The sequence below is a fragment of the Ailuropoda melanoleuca genome, chromosome 8 (assembly GCF_002007445.2).
Source record: "Ailuropoda melanoleuca isolate Jingjing chromosome 8, ASM200744v2, whole genome shotgun sequence".
In the NCBI taxonomy this organism is placed as follows: domain Eukaryota; kingdom Metazoa; phylum Chordata; class Mammalia; order Carnivora; family Ursidae; genus Ailuropoda; species Ailuropoda melanoleuca.
The window spans coordinates 91,837,651-91,855,887 of NC_048225.1; the positions used below are offsets into that span (position 1 = coordinate 91,837,651).

Here is an 18,237-nt window from a genome sequence, read left to right on the forward strand (position 1 = left end):
TAACAACAAACTGTCACCCGCCTTATGACTGAAAATAAGAATGTAATTGAAATGTATGTTAACCAACTGGAATTAAAATAAAAACTTTCTAAATAGAGAAAAAGAAGAATGTAATTGAAATCCCTGTAATATACAATTATATGAAGATGAACAAGTCATTGACCCTGTCTGGCTCTGTTTCTCTAAACAAAAGGTATCCAAAGAACTCAGGACCTTGAAAAAGAGGTGGTCCAGACCCTGTCTGGCTCTGTTTCTCTAAACAAAAGGTATCCAAAGAACTCAGGACCTTGAAAAAGAGGTGGTCCAGCCCATGAAGTACTGGGCTCTCTCCTCTCTAGAGTGGAAAGATCCTAAGCTTCTACCCATTTTATATATTTGACTATGATACAACATTTCATTTGAAGAAAGGATTCCATGACTGAAAGTTAAAAAGTTTGAAAACCACTGTATTTTTTTATCTCTAAAGCTCCTTTCATAAATAATATTCTATACATTCATGACTCATTTTTATCAAAGCACTTCATACACAGTACTTTTTTTTAATAATTCACCCTATGCATCTTCTGAATGAAATTAACCAAAACGCAAGTATCAAACAATGGAAAGTGCCCTTGATTACATTCTGGAAACCATGGTTATCTAAATTCTGGCTCTGCCTCTCACTAGTCATGTGACCGATGATAAATCACCCCAACTCTCTGACCCTCCTCCTCATTCTCTAAATATATACTTCAAATGACTACAGAGATTAAAGGAGACTATACATAAAAGACACCACAACAAAGACAGCTGTATACAGGAAGCACTAAATTGTAAAGGTTTTCAATCTTGGGATTCTCTCTTCCTGTGTTGCTGAAGTGAACTGAACTGAATTATAATAAAGCAGGCATTCCCCTCCCCAAAGACTACTAGTGAAAAACCTTATTTCTGCCTTAGAATGGCATCTTCTATTTCTTCTGGGGAATGGCCCTTTCTTCTCCCCTTCGTAGTCCTCCACCTCTCCCCTACCACTTCACCCCTTAACAAGGCACAGTGTGAATGAAAACTGCATTCGTGTTTCTGATCTCTGTCCCTCTGCCCCTTACTAGTCAGTCAAGGGTGAGCCCTCTGTCACAAGCTGGGTACAAGCTGGGCCAATGACAGAAGCCCACCCTCCTGGCCACAGTTGGAGAAGGGAGGAATTGACCCAACACAAACTGAGCCAATCAGTCCCTCTCTGCTATTGACGCTGGAAATAAGAGGACTGGAACTGCCAGCATTAGTTTCTGCCAACGTGCAAAGAACCAATCAGAAAGAAGGAATTTAACAGAGAGAAGCAGTTATGAGAGACAAAAAAAAAAAAAAAAAAAAAATAGGAATCCTGGTGTGACTGCGGTCCCAGATTTCAGCGGAAGCTACATTCCTGCCATTCTTTGCCTACTGTAGCTCAAAGGTGGATTTTCTCACATGCAAACTGAAGAATCGCAACTAAATAGAGCCCTTAAAGGAAAACAGCAACCAAACTGGGATTGCTATTTTGCTTAAAAACAAACAACAACAACAAAAAAAACAACGGAAAACCTTCCTTTCACAGCTTTTACATTAATATTTCATCTCTTCTCTCCTTTATGAGTAACTCAAAAATGTAACTAGTCTTGGGGGTGGGGAGAATCTCTATTGCTTCTTAACCATGAACAGTCTACATTTATTAACTCTCCAACTCCCCAAACGTCAATTAAAATTAAAATATCAATGATTCCTGCCTCTGTCCTTAAAATTCACTGAGTTTCTAAACCCAAGCTTTTATTTTTATACAATGTATCTGTGAAAGTTACCTAAGTAATTGAAACATGTTGTAAAGGTAAAGTGTGCCACATAAATAAGAAACATTCACTATTTCTACACATTACTTGTCCTTTAGTTTTGAGTTTACTGTTCATGGATTCTGCAACTTCCATTATCAGGAGCACCGGTCACTGCAGGTAGTGTGATTACAAGCTTTAACACAACTTCAAAATCTGCTTTATTCACAAAAATTAATTTGTCTCAATTTGAAATTCAAAACTGCTAAGACTATGGAGCACCTTAATTCAAGCTAGGGTTAAAACCACAGTTTGTAATCAAATCATTGTTTTTTAAACTTTTGGTATCTCTGCTGCTTTCTAGGCAGTCTCCATAGTAACACAGAAACAAGAACCGGAAGCCAGCAGTTGAAATGGACTCCTGCTGCTGACAGTGGTTCTGCTTCCATGGAAACAACAATGAAGTGATGGAATACTGGAAGGCTTTTTAAACGTAACCTTAAATATACATACTATGACTTCTTCCCTACCAGCCCCTTAATAAAAGTAGGTCACAACCACTACTGATCAACAGTAGCAGCCAAGGATGAAAATCACCTCTTGCAGATTTCTACTGCTGGAAGCTTACTAAGGTTTGTGAAGTACTAGGAAGAAAAGATTAATCTATGGATTTCCAGAATAATTTTAACTGATCAAATTATGGTAAATATGACTTTAACAGATATTAACTGATTAAAAATTTTCCATTGACTCTAACCTTAACTTCTTAATCTTCATGTTAAGACACACACACAGCCCATAATGGTTATTTTTCAAGGAAAACTAGGTTATCTGGAATTCAACTTTTAATCCCATATTGGGTGATGTAGCCATTATTTCTTCAGTATTACATCCAGGTAGACACTTAATAAATGCTTTTTAAAATGGGTACATATTTTACATTCCATCTAAAGATAAACCAGTACCTTCATTAAGTTTCTCTACATTTCTGTTAATAATTTGGATACAGTAAGAATTTCCACTGGGCTCTAGCATTCAAAAGAAAAAACCTATTTCCATTATTTACTAAGATTTATGTCAAAAAGTTCCACTGTACCAGAAAAAAATGTCTTATGTATATTGCGTCAACCTTATCAATTTCTGATCAGGAAAGAGGATGGATAGTGATTAAAGAATATGATCTGTGGGGGCGCCTGGGTGGCACAGCGGTTAAGCGTCTGCCTTCGGCTCAGGGCGTGATCCCGGCGTTATGGGATCGAGCCCCACATCAGGCTCCTCTGCTATGAGCCTTTCTTCCTCTCCCACTCCCTGCTTGTGTTCCCTCTCTCGCTGGCTGTCTCTATCTCTGTCGAATAAATAAATAAAATATTAAAAAAAAAAAAGAATATGATCTGTGAAAGAATAGGGTGTAGCTGTCGAGAAATGAGGAGAAAGTCCAAAGTTGTCCCTGAAATTCACAGAAACACTGCACTGCCTATCCTGCATGTCTCAAAGCACCAACTCTGACTTAAGTTTCCAAGTTTTTTAGAAGGCACAGTCTGTAAATAATGGAATCATGAAATTCTAATTTATTCACCACCTGGCACTCCTTCATTATATTAAATCCTGTTTATAAGAGATATATTACCTTCCTTATTCAACTAAGGAACTTAAGGCTCAAGGATGTGGAATGTCTTTCTCAGCTGAAAAGTTAATCTAAGTACTAAACTGAAACCAAGTCTTATGATACCATGCTTCAGGTGATTGAATTTGAAGTGGATTACGCTGTTACTGAGTAGAACAAGAAAAAAAGAGAGCATGGGACAAGTATGAGTGAGTATGGAACAAAGAGGAAGAGAAAATAATCGTTAAGAGTTGAGACGGGAGCCTATCAGACAAGATAGCAGAGTACAACTGGAGAGAAAGAGACTGAAGATGACAGAGAAGGACACAGGAAAATTAGAGCTACAAAGAGGTATAAATTTCACACTGTGTGAAAGAGAATGGGCCTTCCTGAGGAAAAGAGGTCTCTCAAAACATCCTTGTTAATCAAGGCTTTCTTTGGAAAACACGGGCCTTTTCTCATTTACCCATAAAAAAACCCAAAAAAGCATTTTTATTCACAGAACTAGTGAAAATCAGTTTCACAAACTAGAATAAAAAGTAGTTCTTCCAATTCTGTTATTCTACCCATAGCCACCAAAAAGAATATAGCTAATGCCTCATCGTTGGCTCAACAAAAGAAAAGCAATGCTGATGGAAAAACTAACAATGTTAGATTACTTGAAGGACAGTATGTCTACATCTGTATTTTATGCAAAATTTTAAGGGATTTTTAAGAGTATTTTGACTATACCTGATTTTTGCTATATGCACGGAATTTAATCCCCACATAAGACTCTACTTAGGCACATCTTATATTCTTATCTCTATTTCTCTGCTCCAACAAACACTCTCCAATAGCCCCTCTGCCACTGTATTCTTGGTCAAACATGCCAGGTTTTTGTTTTTGTTTTTTTTTAAGATTTTATTTATTATCTGACAGAGAGAGAGACAGCTAGCGAGAGGGAACACAGGCAGGGGGAGTGGGAGAGGAAGAAGCAGGCTCACAGCGGAGGAGCCTGGTGTGGGGCTCGATCCCAGAACTCCGGGATCATGCCCTGAGCCAAAGGCAGACGCTTAACAACTGAGCCACCCAGGCTCAGTAACATAAAAAAAAATACGTCTGTTTGAGGTGGCCTTGGTGGTTACAGTTGCTTTTTTTTTTTTTTTTTTTTTAGTGCTGATTTACTATAGTTAATGGGTTTTTTTGTTCTTTTCAGGTATAACTTCTGACTAATGCTAAGTGTTCTGACAACAAAAGGCAGCCTTGAGAAAAACAGTAATTTATGGTTTTACATATCTACCACAACTGGGGCCATCAGCCTCTCCACATAGAACAAACTCTGGTCAGTCAGGTAATCTGCTTCCCATTTGCATTTAACCAAACCCATATTAACGTCTTTTCAAAAGCAAGCGTTATGTGAGCCCCAGAAGTTCAAAAAGTCACCAAAGAATAGTAAAAGCAAAAGTCATAATAATATTCATGCCAGGTATTGCCTCAATTATGACTGCCTTCAATGCTGTTTAGTTCAATGCCTATCAGTTAATACTGAATGAAAACTAACACATCATTAAATCAGATGCCTACAGAGACAGTCTTCTCTAAGATTTAATAATTTTTTTTCCTGCTCCCTAACCCATTTTTTTTGTTTTGCAATTTTAAAGGGGAGTACCCAAAACATCAATTATTCAATCCTTTTATTAAGAACATTGCTTGGCCAGTCTCTTTGTGACACTAAACTCTTGTCCAGATAGATAGATACATACATAGATACATAATCACTCCCCTAAGTGTCCCTTATACTGTAATCAATGGCTTCTAAAAGATTAAGAAAGTTTAAAAAGAACTATAGATATATTGAAGGAAAAAGGAATGAAGAATTAAAACCCAGGAGCTAAAATTTTGCCTTCTGAGATGGAATAAAGATAAAAGAAAATATGGAAAAGAAACTCCACATAAACTAAGAATTGTTTTATCTGCTATACTAGTAAATATGAAAAGTCCCCCAACCCCCACAAAGGCTTTTGCTCATTTCTTGTACGCTATAAGAGACATCTTTAGATGTAGCAAATCCATGGAAGGCTCTAAAGTCCAACAACTGTTTTCTTGATGTCATGATATTGGATCACATATTTTCCTTTGAGATGATGTAAAGTGATAATTACTGACTATATGCAGTTAATTCTTCTGAATCCTAAAGGTTTTACAGACTCCTTTAATGCATCCCCACCTTAAAATTAAGCTGACTTAGTGTATACCAGAATTAGAACAGACTCCATTCCATCACCAGATTTATTTAACATGAAGATACATATCTCCACATTTAAACAATTCAAAGAATGTGTCAAGCATACACCCACAGTATATCACATCTGAAGCCCATGTCTGGATAACAAAGAAAATCCTCCCCAGGAATTAAGTAAGCCACCAAAGTGAAAAAGTTTTCCACAACCACATATTCTGCTCCTCCTATCATCTTCAGAAAGAAAGATGCCTAATAGTTACTGAGCATCTATTATGTTCCAGACACAGTAATCTCTCCATGTTTACAGTCATTTCAGTGTTGTCACAGAAACATCACACATAGAAGACCCTCCATAAATTTTAATAAATGAATGGAAAAGCAAATGAACGATTTTGCACCGATACTACATGGTCTAATAACAATACCATCATGCCTAGAGATGCTCCAATTACCTCTTCCTATAACTTAGTGCCTTTCTTGAACTTAATTAATATAAATGCATTTTAGAAAATGTCTATATAATTATTGTCTTTATCTTCTGTGTAGGTGAAATCGTAAGAGAGGAATATGGAGGAACACAGCATAGAAGTGGTATGGTTGAACTAAAAGGACAATCTACATTTTTATTTAGTTTTATGAAAAATTGTCATGACAGCATCAATGAGGGAAACACAAGCATAGATATGCTACTTAATTGTAAACCACTGTGTAAAACAGAATGAAGTCTATGAACTTTTTCTTGTTTGACAATTACAATTTTGGAAAATCTGTTTCTTAACAGTTTCTAAGAGTACAATATGCCTGTACAAGGATCTGGTTATTTTTCAGATGAAACACACTTTGAGACTACTAATGGCAACACAGTAAGCTTATGAGAAAAAGCAGGTTTACGTTTTCAATACTTCTAAAAGAGAATAAACTCAACTTCTGTGTAATTTACACAAGGCTCAATGTTTAATTATTAAGACAGACTTAAGCTATAAGTTATATAAAACTATGTAATAATGATTGACTCCACAAAGTGCCTAATACCTGCTAGTACTGAAGTTAGCAGTAGTTTCCATTTAGGGTTTTTTAGTTTGGTTTGGTTCACTTGAAAATACTCATAGATATCTATATTTCTTCTGAGCAGAATTAAGGCTTTTTCCAGTAATCACAGGAATTAAATCAACCCTCTCATTTTAATGTTTTTAAACTGTGTTGCTAAAGATATAAAAATGTGGGGATACTGATGACCGAGACCACTAGTAAAAAACCCTTCGAGAATCCTCATCTCTCTCTCTGCTTTTGCAATAGAGCAGCTGTGCCTCACACAGATTCACATGAATGAAAATATTTAGACGAGAAACCACCCACTTAGTTTATTTTCCATATGACTTTCCTGTAATTATTTTGTAAACTGTTCACACAACAATACATAAAAACATCTGCAAAAACAGGTAATTAATGTGTCAAGCCAAACTAATGCATTTTTTATGGTGTCCATGCTTCGTCAACTGTAATTATAACTCTTTTTTAAGCAAATGATGATGTGTTTGTTGCAATGTGCAAGTGGTTATTTTAGATGCTCTGTTTACTGTTCATACAATCTGAATATAAAACTCCACAGCTACTTTACCCTACATCAACGTTTTACCTAGCTTTTTTTTTTTTTTTTTTTTTGCAGAAGCAGGAATGTGGTTCTCTTTTCCAAGCTGTAATTTCCAGTAAACATTTTTGTCATTAAAACGTGAAACCCTCAACATAAAAGTTGACACCAAAATAACCAACAATTCAAGAAACATCTGACAGAAAACAATTCACCCAGACTTTCTTCCTGCAGTTGTAAACCTATGGGAAATTCAGCACGTTAAGCCCATCAGCTGCAGGAAACCAAGCCCCCTGAACATCAGAAGTTTAGAAGGCTCCTTATAGGTTTTTAATGTATAATATCTATTCCATCTAGATCCACCAGACACATATATCTTTGACATGAGACGAACAAATGAAGAACCAAAACCTCAAAATATATTGTTTCATACTCATACGCTTTGGTTCTAACTACATAAAAGGTAATCGTCATTATTATTACTATTACTATTATGCACTAACTAGTATCGCATACCAATAATCATCCTCAGATGGATATTCCTGAAGCCCCAAGACTTCTGGTCTCCAAAGCTAATAAAATCTAAAATGAAGAAAGCAGCACAACCCTTTAATATTTTTGTAAGGTTCTTCCTCTTTTTAAAAAAGGCCATTTTTTTTAAAGATTTTATTTATTTATTTGACAGAGATAGACAGCCAGCGAGAGAGGGAACACAAGCAGGGGGAGTGGGAGGAGGAAGAAGCAGGCTCATAGCGGAAGAGCCTGATGTGGGGCTCGAGCCCAGAACGCCGGGATCACGCCCTGAGCCGAAGGCAGACGCTTAACCGCTGTGCCACCCAGGCGCCCCAAAAGGCCATTTTTATTAGAACATCTATGATGATTACCTGTAATACAGAGAAACCCTGATAATAAAGAATTCTCAGGAAACAAGTTTTTCTGTTTGTTTATTTTCACAAACAAACAGTTTTAGAAATAGTGTAGAATTAACCCTTCCGGGTCCAAACTTATGTAACTCCTCATTTTGATACAAATATTTCTAAGTGAGCTATTCCGTTCTTCCCTTGAATATTAGCTATTGAGGTATGCTAAAAGTGCCTGTCAATCCCCATCTTGCTCCCAACAAGAACACAAGCAAAGTATTACAGCAAATCAAATAACAGTTTCCCAGCTCCTAAGCTTTAATTTTAGGTTAAATGCTTGTTTTGCAGAATTTGGGGTTGGGTCTGATCAAAACAGAACAGAGCTCCCGTTCCAAGGATGCTAGAATAGGAAAGACATGATTAAGACTGGGTAAGGGAATAGGACAGAAGCTTATTTATTAAAGCTAGAAACCAAACTCAAGGTCAGACAATCAAGAAGTCTCAACACTAAGTTCCACTACTTATATTGATTACTACAAATATAATAACTGTAATAATAAATACAATTAATGTGGGGTGCCTGGGTGGCTCAGTCAGTGGAGCATCCGACTCTTGGTTTCGGCTAGGGTCATGATCTTGCAGTCATGGGATCAAGCTCCATGCTGGGTTCTGCCCCTGGCAGTCTGCTTCAGAGTCTCTCTCCCTCTTCCTCTCCCTTTGCTCCTCACCCAACACACATGATTTCTCTTTCTAAAATAAATAAGCAAAATCTTTTTTAAAAATACAATTAATGCCATTTCGAACAGCTGAATTCAACACGCTGTCCAACCTTTGGGACACATATACTAATGTCTGTGCAGAGTACTGATATACCAGACAGAAGATATTTTAAACCTATTTGGTATTTTCAAGAGCTACTTTCATGCATCCTGGCTGTTTACTATAAATACTTTGGGATTCAACTTATTTATCACCTTCTGCAAAAACTTTCCCTATAGGCCTTCTCCTTCTCTCTGGTCAAGCGCCCATTTATATGTATTTATAGAATCATTCTCATTCAAAATATTTATAGAGAACTTCCTATGTAACAGGCACTGTGCTAGAAAATACAATAAATAAGAAAATACCTTGCCTTCAAGGATATTACAAGTAAATAAAGAGATATTCATTCAGTAAGTAACTGCACAAATTATTATTTAATTGTAAATATGATAAGTACTTGAAGCAAAACAGTGCACAATGATAGCAAAGTTCAGGAAGTCTATTCTGGTGTGAACAGAGGTGAGAAAAGGTTCCCTTGAGGAAATGTCACTGAAATTGAGACCTGATGAACGAGAAGGAAATATCAACTGAAAAAGTACAGTAAAGCACTCAAAAAGACCCCAGCTTATGTGAAAGTTCGAACACGGGAAGGGCCGTGGTGCCTTCTAAGAGGTAAAAAAGGGCTACTGTGGCTAAAAAGAATAAGTGAATAGGACTGGTTCAATATGAGCCTGGAGAGAAAGGCAGAAGCCAAATCATTCATAATAGACCATAATATCTTTGGATTTTATCCTCAAAGCAATGAGTTTAATGCAAGAAAGTGACATGATGAGAGTCTATTTTCAAAAGGTCAGTTAGGCTATCGGTAGAGACAGAATGGTTTAGAATCAAGGAAGAAAGACAATCATCAAATATTTTTTAACAACAAAGACATAAAAACTAACAAAATTATATAGAAATTCTGTAATTAAAAATTACTCAACAGCACAATGAGCTGATAGAAAAAAAGAATCAGCAAATTTTAAGATACATGAGTAAACATTACCCACTCTGAATAAAATTAAACAATAAAAAAGGGAGGGGGGACCAGACTAAGATACCTGTTGATACCATCAAGCTCACCAACATATACATAATGCAGTTCACGAAATAGAAAAGGGGGGAAAAGGGCAGAAAAAGGCAAAAAACTTCCCAAATTGACGCACATTGATCTACATATCCAAGAAGATCACCAAATACCAAGACTACAACACCAAGAAGGATAAACTCAAAGAGATCCACATCTAAACACATAATAGCCAAACTATCAAAAGCCAAAACAGAAAATCTTAAAAGAAGCAAAAGATAAACTCAGATTTTCTCCAAACTGATTTAAAGGATAAGTCCATTTAAACAATAATTATAAGACTACAGTGTAGAGCTTATATAAAAATGTAACATATATGATAATACTAGCAAGAAGATGTAAGAAGGGAAGAGAGCTATACTGAAGTGAAGTTACCAATATATTACTAGAATTCTGGTAATTTTACTCTGAAGTACAATATTTTAAGTTAAAGCACTTATTACCTTAATCTTCAGAAAAACCATTACGGAAAATAAAAAACTCAAAATGATACAGTCTACAAAAAAAAAGAGAGAGAATAAATGGTACACTAGAAAAAAATATGTACTTACCACACAAGAAGGCAGTAAAAAACAAAAAAGATAGAAGACATATACAAAATAGCAAAATGGCAAGCATATATCCAACCGCATTATTAAATACATTAAATGTATATGGATTAAACATGCCAATCGAAAAGCAGAGATTATACGGCTAGATTTTTTTTTTTAAAGATCCAACTGTATGGGGCGCCTGGGTGGCACAGCGGTTAAGCGTCTGCCTTCGGCTCAGGGCGTGATCCCGGCGTTATGGGATTGAGCCCCACATCAGGCTCCTCCGCTATGAGCCTGCTCTTCCTCTCCCACTCCCTCTGCTTGTGTTCCCTCTCTCGCTGGCTGTCTCTCTCTGTGTGTCAAATAAATAAATTAATTAAATATTTTAAAAAAAAAGATCCAACTGTAGCCTGTCTATAGGAAACACACTTTGATTCAAAGAAAGTAACAGATTGAAAGTAAACAGCTTTACTAATACCCAATAAAATAGATTTTTTTAAAGATTTTATTTATTTATTTATTCGACAGAGACAGAGACAGCCAGCGAGAGAGGGAACACAAGCAGGGGGAGTGGGAGAGGAAGAAGCAGGCTCATAGCGGAGGAGCCTGATGTGGGACTCGATCCCAGAACGCTGGGATCACGCCCTGAGCCGAAGGCAGATGCTTAACCGCTGTGCCACCCAGGAGCCCCCCCCCAATAAAATAGATTTTAAGAAAAACAAATGTCACTAGGGACAAAAACAGATACTTCATAATGTTAAAAGTTAAATTAGTCAGAAAGATATAACTGTTATAAACATGCATGCATCTAATAACGGTCCTAAAACAGAAGCAAAAACGGACAAAAATAAAAGGAGAATTTCAAGCTGAGTGAAAATGTAAGCAACATAATTAAAATTTCTGAGATGTAGCAAAAGCACTACTTAGAAGGACTTATAGCTTTAAAGACCTACGTTGAAAAGATCTCAAATCAATAACCTAAGCTTCCACCCTTAAGATGAAACAAATCTAAACAACGAAGAGGAAACTACACAAAAAGAATACAGAGGAAGAAGGAGAAACCGATTAGACAGAAAATTTAGAAAGAGAAAAACAAATGAAATCAAAAGTTGGTTCTTTGAAAAGATGAAATTGATATTTATCTAGACCAACTAAAAAAAAAAAACCAAAGACACCACAATCAAAATAATGAACATATCCATCACTCTCAATTAACAATTCTTCTTTTTAAAGATTTTATTTATTTATTTGAGAGAGAGAGCACGGCGGGGCAGGGGAGAGTCAGAGGGAGAAGCAGACTTCCCACTGAGCAGGGAGCCCAATGCAGGACTCGATCCCAGAACCCTGGGATCATGAACTGAACCAAAGGCAGATGCTTAACTGACTGAGCCACCCAGGCACCTCCCACTTTTTATTTTAAGTAGGCTCTATACCCAATGTGGGGCTTGAACTCACAACCCCAAGATCAAGAGTCACATGCTCTACCGACTCGGCCAGCCAGGGACCCTACAATTAACAATTCTTTATTTTGCCTTCATTTTTGAAATATATTTTCACTGGGTACAGAATTCACTTGACAGAATTCTTCTCTACATACATTAAAGGTGTTAACAGTCTTCTTGTTTGCATTGTTTCTGACAAGAAATCTGACATCATTCTCATCTTTTTTCTTCTATCTGTGTCTGCCTGCTTTTAATTTTAAGATTTTCTCTTTAACACTGGTTTTGAGAAGTTTGATTAGAATGTGCCTGGGTATAGGCTTTAATGTTTCTTATGCCTGGCGTTGTTGAGTTTCTTGGTCCTATAGAATATTTGCATCAAATTTGGAAAGCATTTTTCAGGCATTATTCACTCAAATAATATTCAGTCTCCTTCTTGCCCTCCCCTCTTCGGGGGTCCAATTACATGAAGAAAACTGTTCTATAGCCTACTGATGTTATTTAATTTTTTTGCTTGATCTTTTCATCTTTATTTCATTTTGGATAGTATCTATCGCTATGTCCTCCACTTGACTAATCCTTTCTTCTAAAATATCTAATCTGCCATTATTTTTCATTTCCCATACTGTAGCTCTCATCTCCAGAAGTTCAGTTTGGGTCTTTTGTAAATCTTCCATTGCTCTACTTAACTTTACATAATGAATACATTTCTACTAAGTTTTAAAGTCTTCATCCTTTCATTTTAACATCTGTGTCAATTCTGGGTGGGTTCTGAATGACAGATTTTTTTCCTCACTATGGGCCATATTTTTCCTGTTTCTTTGAATAAATGGTAATTTTTTATTAGATGCCAGCCATTGTGATTTTCCCTTATTAGGTGGTAGATATCTTCTTATTCCTACAAATATTAAGCTTTGTTCTAGAATACAGTTATGATTCTTAGAAGAAGCTTGATCCTTTTGGGTCTTGTTTCTGAGATTTGTTAGGGTGGGTCTGGAGCAAACTATTATTCCACAATAATGGTGTAAGACTCTTGAATATTCCACCTAATGCCACATGAAAGAGGTTTTCAAGACCACCTGTTAGGAATAGACACATTTCCAGCCCTGTGTGAGCACCCAGAATGTCTCCCCTAATCCTTTCAGTGGATCTCTCTCTCACCTTGAGTAGTTTCTCCACAGCCAGGCACTAATCACTACTCCATTAAGTATTCCAGGGGACACTGCAAATCTCTGTACAGCCATCTCCTCTCTAGATAAAATACCAGATATTAGGCAATGATCCTGCAAGCTCCAACTGTGAACTCTGTTTTGGTCTTGCTGGATTCAGCCCCATCTCCTCAATCTGCAGGTTTTGCCACAATTCATCTGCCTGCCTTCTTCTAAAGCCACAACCTGGAAACTCAAGACAGTAAACTGGGCAATCTTAAGACTCACCTTATCTGTTTCATGTCTCTCAAAAACCATTGTCCTTCACCATCTAATGTCCAGTGACTTGAAAACCACTGTTATATATACTTTGTCTGGTTTTTTAGTTTCTTCAGGAAGGAGAGTAAATACAGTCCCTATAAACCATCTTGGCCAACAGTAGAAATCCTAGTTTTTTTGTTTGTTTTGTTTTGTTTTGTTTTTATCCCCTTCACCTATTTCACTCATCCCCCTATCCACCCTCCCCTCTGTAACCATCTGTTTGGTCACTATATTAAGAGTCTGTTTTTTGGTTTGTCTCTTTTTTTTCCTTTGTTCATTTGTTTTATTTCTTAAATTCCACATATGAGTAAGTGGAAGTCCTAGTTTTAATGAGGCTACTGGAAATTTTTTAATTACATATGTGTGTCACATTTTACTTCTATAATACGGTGTTATTTTACACAGTCACTGAAATTATATAATGTTGAAATCCCCAAGAAAGTAGCGTAAGGAGGCTAAGAAGGCTGACAACCAAATCCCAATAAACTTCTACATTTAAAGGTCAAGTGGGGAAGAAGGAGCTGGCAAAGTAGACTTAAAAAGGTTAACCTAAGAATTAAAAACTAAGAAAAGCATGGTGTCATTGGAATAACAGGCAATTTAGGAAAGGAGAAGTTGTATGAAACGGTTAACTAAAGATTGTATACATGTAAGTTAACAAAAGAACATAAAGAATAAGAAACATTACTGAGAGTCCAGTTAAGATTAGTAACAATGAATTCAGTTTAGTTACCAGTCTGTCCAGAGTGTGTGGTTTCTTCCAACAGCACTCAGCTGCCCAGTTGTCTGCCTCTGTAAGCCAGAAATCATGGAAACATGGATACTCCAAAAACAAATGGATAAATTAATCCAGGGCTGGAGTTCTGCCAGGTAAATGTGATAAAAGATCAGAAGGGAGATTAAGGTATCTGCCAAAAGACTTTCTGAAATGATGGATCATGAAAACTAAGATAAATAGAGAAATGGAAGATAGCTGAGAGATGCTAAAGAGAAAAATGGAGGAAAGTAAAAAATAATGGAACTTTTTAAATTGTTTATTTACCACTCTTTCCCCCCTCAATATCTTCTAAGTGCTCATTAATTTTAGTGAGCATAATAGTCATCCATTAAAGTTTTGTTGAATGGAACAAAGTTGACCTGACTTTCTAGATCACACAATGCAAATCTACTGGATCACTTCATGTAAAAGGATTATTACCACGTACTGATGTCACATCTATGCTTCTTATTATTTATTCCTTCTAATCTTGCTTCTTGTTGCTTGGGCAAAGATGGGCCTTTCATTAATAGTATAAGTCAGGGCATTGTCCCCTATCCCTGCAAATAACCAACCAATCAACTACAACAAAAAATTCAATTTGGAGTTCTTTTTTCTAATCTCTGCTTTTATTTGTCCTGAGTACCCAACATCTTTGTTCTTTATTGCCCTACAGTGTACTTTTCTTTTGTAGGGGAATGGGTTATCACTGAAATGGACTCAATCAAGGTAACTATTTTACAACACAATTTAATCGTATTTGTGAGCTTTTAACTCACAGCCAATAAAATAGATATGTTTTCATTAATCAGAAAAATTTAATAACATCTCATACAGATCAAAAATCAATTTAATCATAAGTAGTTATGACTGTTCAATAATACAGAATGACTATACTGTAATGATTGGTTAACTACCCAAAAAAAGACAGAGACTACTATAAGATGGTGTCCTACAAACAAAAGATAGTCATGTAATAGAAAGTATCACGAAGTCCTCAATTAATTTTTTGAATGTAGCAAGCATTCCCATTTCAAGGCGCTATTTAAAATGATTAAATAGGCAGAGTAGCCTGGCCATAAAGAAAGCCTCAACAAATTTCAAAAAACTGAAATCATTCAAAATTCTTTGAACACCATGGAATTAAGCTATAAATCAATAACAGGAAGATAACTAGAAAAATCCCAACTGCTGGGAAATTAAGTAGTATGTTTATGATGCTTAGAAATATATTACTCAGAAGTAGACAGACTAATGGACCCCTAAAAATGGCTATGTCCTAACCCAGGAACCTGTAAATAAATTACTTAACTTGGCTAAAGTGACTTTACGAATGTGATTAAGGTTAAGAATCTTGAGATGGGGCAATTATCTTGGATTATCAGAGTAGGCCCAACCAAATCACATCAGTCCTTAAAATCAGGTAGCCTTTCCTTGCTGAGAATCAGGGTGAGACCTAACTAGGAAAGAATGGTCAAAGGGATATAACACTGCTGACTTGGAAGATGAAGCAGGCATGCAGGCAGCCTCTAAAAGCTGGAAAAGACAAGGAAACAGATTCTCCCCTAAAAGTCTCTGGAAAGGAATTCAGTCCTGCCCATAACTTGATTTTTAGCCTAGTGAAACTCAGGTCAGATTTCTAACCTACAAAACCATAAAATAATAAATTTGTGTTGTAAATTTATGGTAATTTGTTACAGCAGCATAGAAAACTAATGGGACCAAAAAAAATATTTTTAACTGCTAACAATGAAGATATGACATATCTAAACCTATGGAATGTATCTAAAGCAATACTTAGTGGGAAATTTATAACCTTAAACATATAGAAAAAAAGGCCAAAACTCAAAGATGAAAGCTCCTAATTCAAAAAGTAAACATCAGACCTAAAGTTAAGTAGGAGGAAAATAAATAGAAATCCATAAAATAGAAAAGTAACATGCAATAGTATAAATAAATATTCTAACATTAATAAAACTAGTAAATCCTTAATATGACTAATTAAGAAAATACAGTAAGTTACCAACATCAGGAAAAATCCAACAGAAATCAAAGAGATAGATACTATAAATAATTCTACAATCAATAAGTATGAGGGTTTGTGCCAAAAGGAAAGGCAACGAAAGCAAAAATAAACAAGTGGGACACCAAACTAAAAAGCTTCTGCACAGCAAAGGAAACCATCAACAAAATGAACCTACCAAATGGGAGAAAATATTTGCAAACCGTATATCTATATAAGGGATTAATAACCAAAATACTTAAGGTACTCATCCAACTCATTAAAGACAAAAAAAAAAAAAGATTTAAAAATGCACAGAATCTAAATATACATTTTTCCAAAGACATTCTGATGACCAACAGATACATGAAAAGGTGCCCCATATCACTAATCACCAGAAAAATGCAAATCAAAACAACAATGAGAAATCACCTCACACCTGTAAGAGTGGCTGTTATCAAAAAGACAAGAGATAAAAGGAGTTTGCAAGATGTGGAGAACAGGAAACCCTTGCACATTATTGGTGGGAATATAAATTGGTGCAGCTACTACGGAAAACAGTATGGAGGCTCTTCAAAAAATTAAAAATAGAACTACTATAATTCCCAGCAAGTCCACTTCCAGGTATTTATCCAAAGAAAACAAAAACACTTAAAAAGATATCTGCAACCCCATGTTCACTGTAGCATTATTTACAATAGCAAAAAAAAATAGAAACAACCAAAATGTCCATCAATGGATGAAAGAATAAAGAAAGTGTGGTACACACACAAACACATACATACGCACATGCAGGAATATTACTCAGCCACAAAATACAAGGGACTCCTGCCATTTGCAACAATATGGATGAAACTTGAAGGCATTATGCTAAGTGAAATAAGTTATACAGAGAAAGATAAGTACTGTGTGATCTCACTTATATTTAGAATCTATTAAAAAAAAAAAAAAAAAAAGCTCACAGCCACAGAGCCAAAGCTCATGATTGCCAGAGGGAAGGCGGTGGCAGGTAGGCAAAATGAGTTAAGGGAGTCAAAAAGTATAAACTACTTCCAGTTATAAACTAAATAAATCTAAGGGGTATAATATACAACATGGTGTCTGCAGTTAATAATACTGTCCTGTGTATTTGAAAGTTATGTAGAGAATATATCTTAAAAGTTCTGATCACAAAGAAAAAAATTTGTAATTGTGTGGTGATGGATGTTAGCAAGACTTACTGTGATCATTTTGCAATATATAAATATATCAGATCATTACATTATACACCTAAAACTAAAATAATGTTATACACCAATTGTATCTCAATAAGAATAATGAAATAAAGTAAAGGAGCAGAGAAAAAAATTAATTAATTTGACCATTTGTATGAAACAAATTCTTTGAAAAATACAACTTACCAATAAGTTGATAAAAGAAAAAATACATACAATTTTAACAGGTGGATATCTATTAAAGAAATTAAACCCAGTATTAAAGCCCTTTCTCTAAAAGTGTTCTTAAATTTGTTAAGTATGATACTGGCATTGTGGATATGGAAAAGAATGACCTTATTTTCTAGAAATGTCTATTACATAAAGGTCAAAGCCATGGTGTTTATAATTTACTTTTAATTCCATAGATATGTTTGTAACATATGTGTGTGTGTGAATATAGATAGATAGATAAGACAACAACTATGAAAAATAAAAACATGCACATAAATCTTAGCAACCAAGCCCAGTGATATATAAAAAAGATACACTGCAACCCAGTAGGTTTATTTCAGGAATGCAAAGGTTACTGAACATTAAAAAAAACACTAAGTGTGGAATCTCAAGTCTGGAGGATAATCATAGCCACCCAATTTCAAATCTCCCCACATAATCTCTCAAAACCAAAAAACAAAACTAATGAAAAAACTGGGGGAGTAAATAAAACCACATATGACCCACACCTTGAGCATTACTAAGAAAAGAATACCATGACCTTCAGATTATCTGTAAATAGAGAAATAAACCAAATTACAACAGAGCTCCAAGGGCCCCACTATTGCAGGCCCATGAATGTAGAAACCAGAGAAGAAAGAGCTTAACAACAGAGCCCTGAAAAAA

At 35.7% G+C, this 18,237-nt stretch overlaps 1 protein-coding gene and 1 long non-coding RNA gene across 9 annotated transcripts in view; one reads left to right on the forward strand and one right to left on the reverse strand.

Moving 5' to 3' along the window:
- The window catches only part of RPS6KC1 (ribosomal protein S6 kinase C1), a 201,582-nt gene that overhangs the window by 108,105 nt on the left and 75,240 nt on the right, over positions 1-18,237 (reverse strand). The gene's annotated exons all lie outside the window — the stretch shown is intronic.
- LOC109489301 lies at positions 4,652-7,610 on the forward strand. Its single transcript, XR_004627291.1, has 3 exons — positions 4,652-4,717; positions 6,155-6,199; positions 7,554-7,610. It is a non-coding gene; the product is annotated as an uncharacterized LOC109489301 (long non-coding RNA).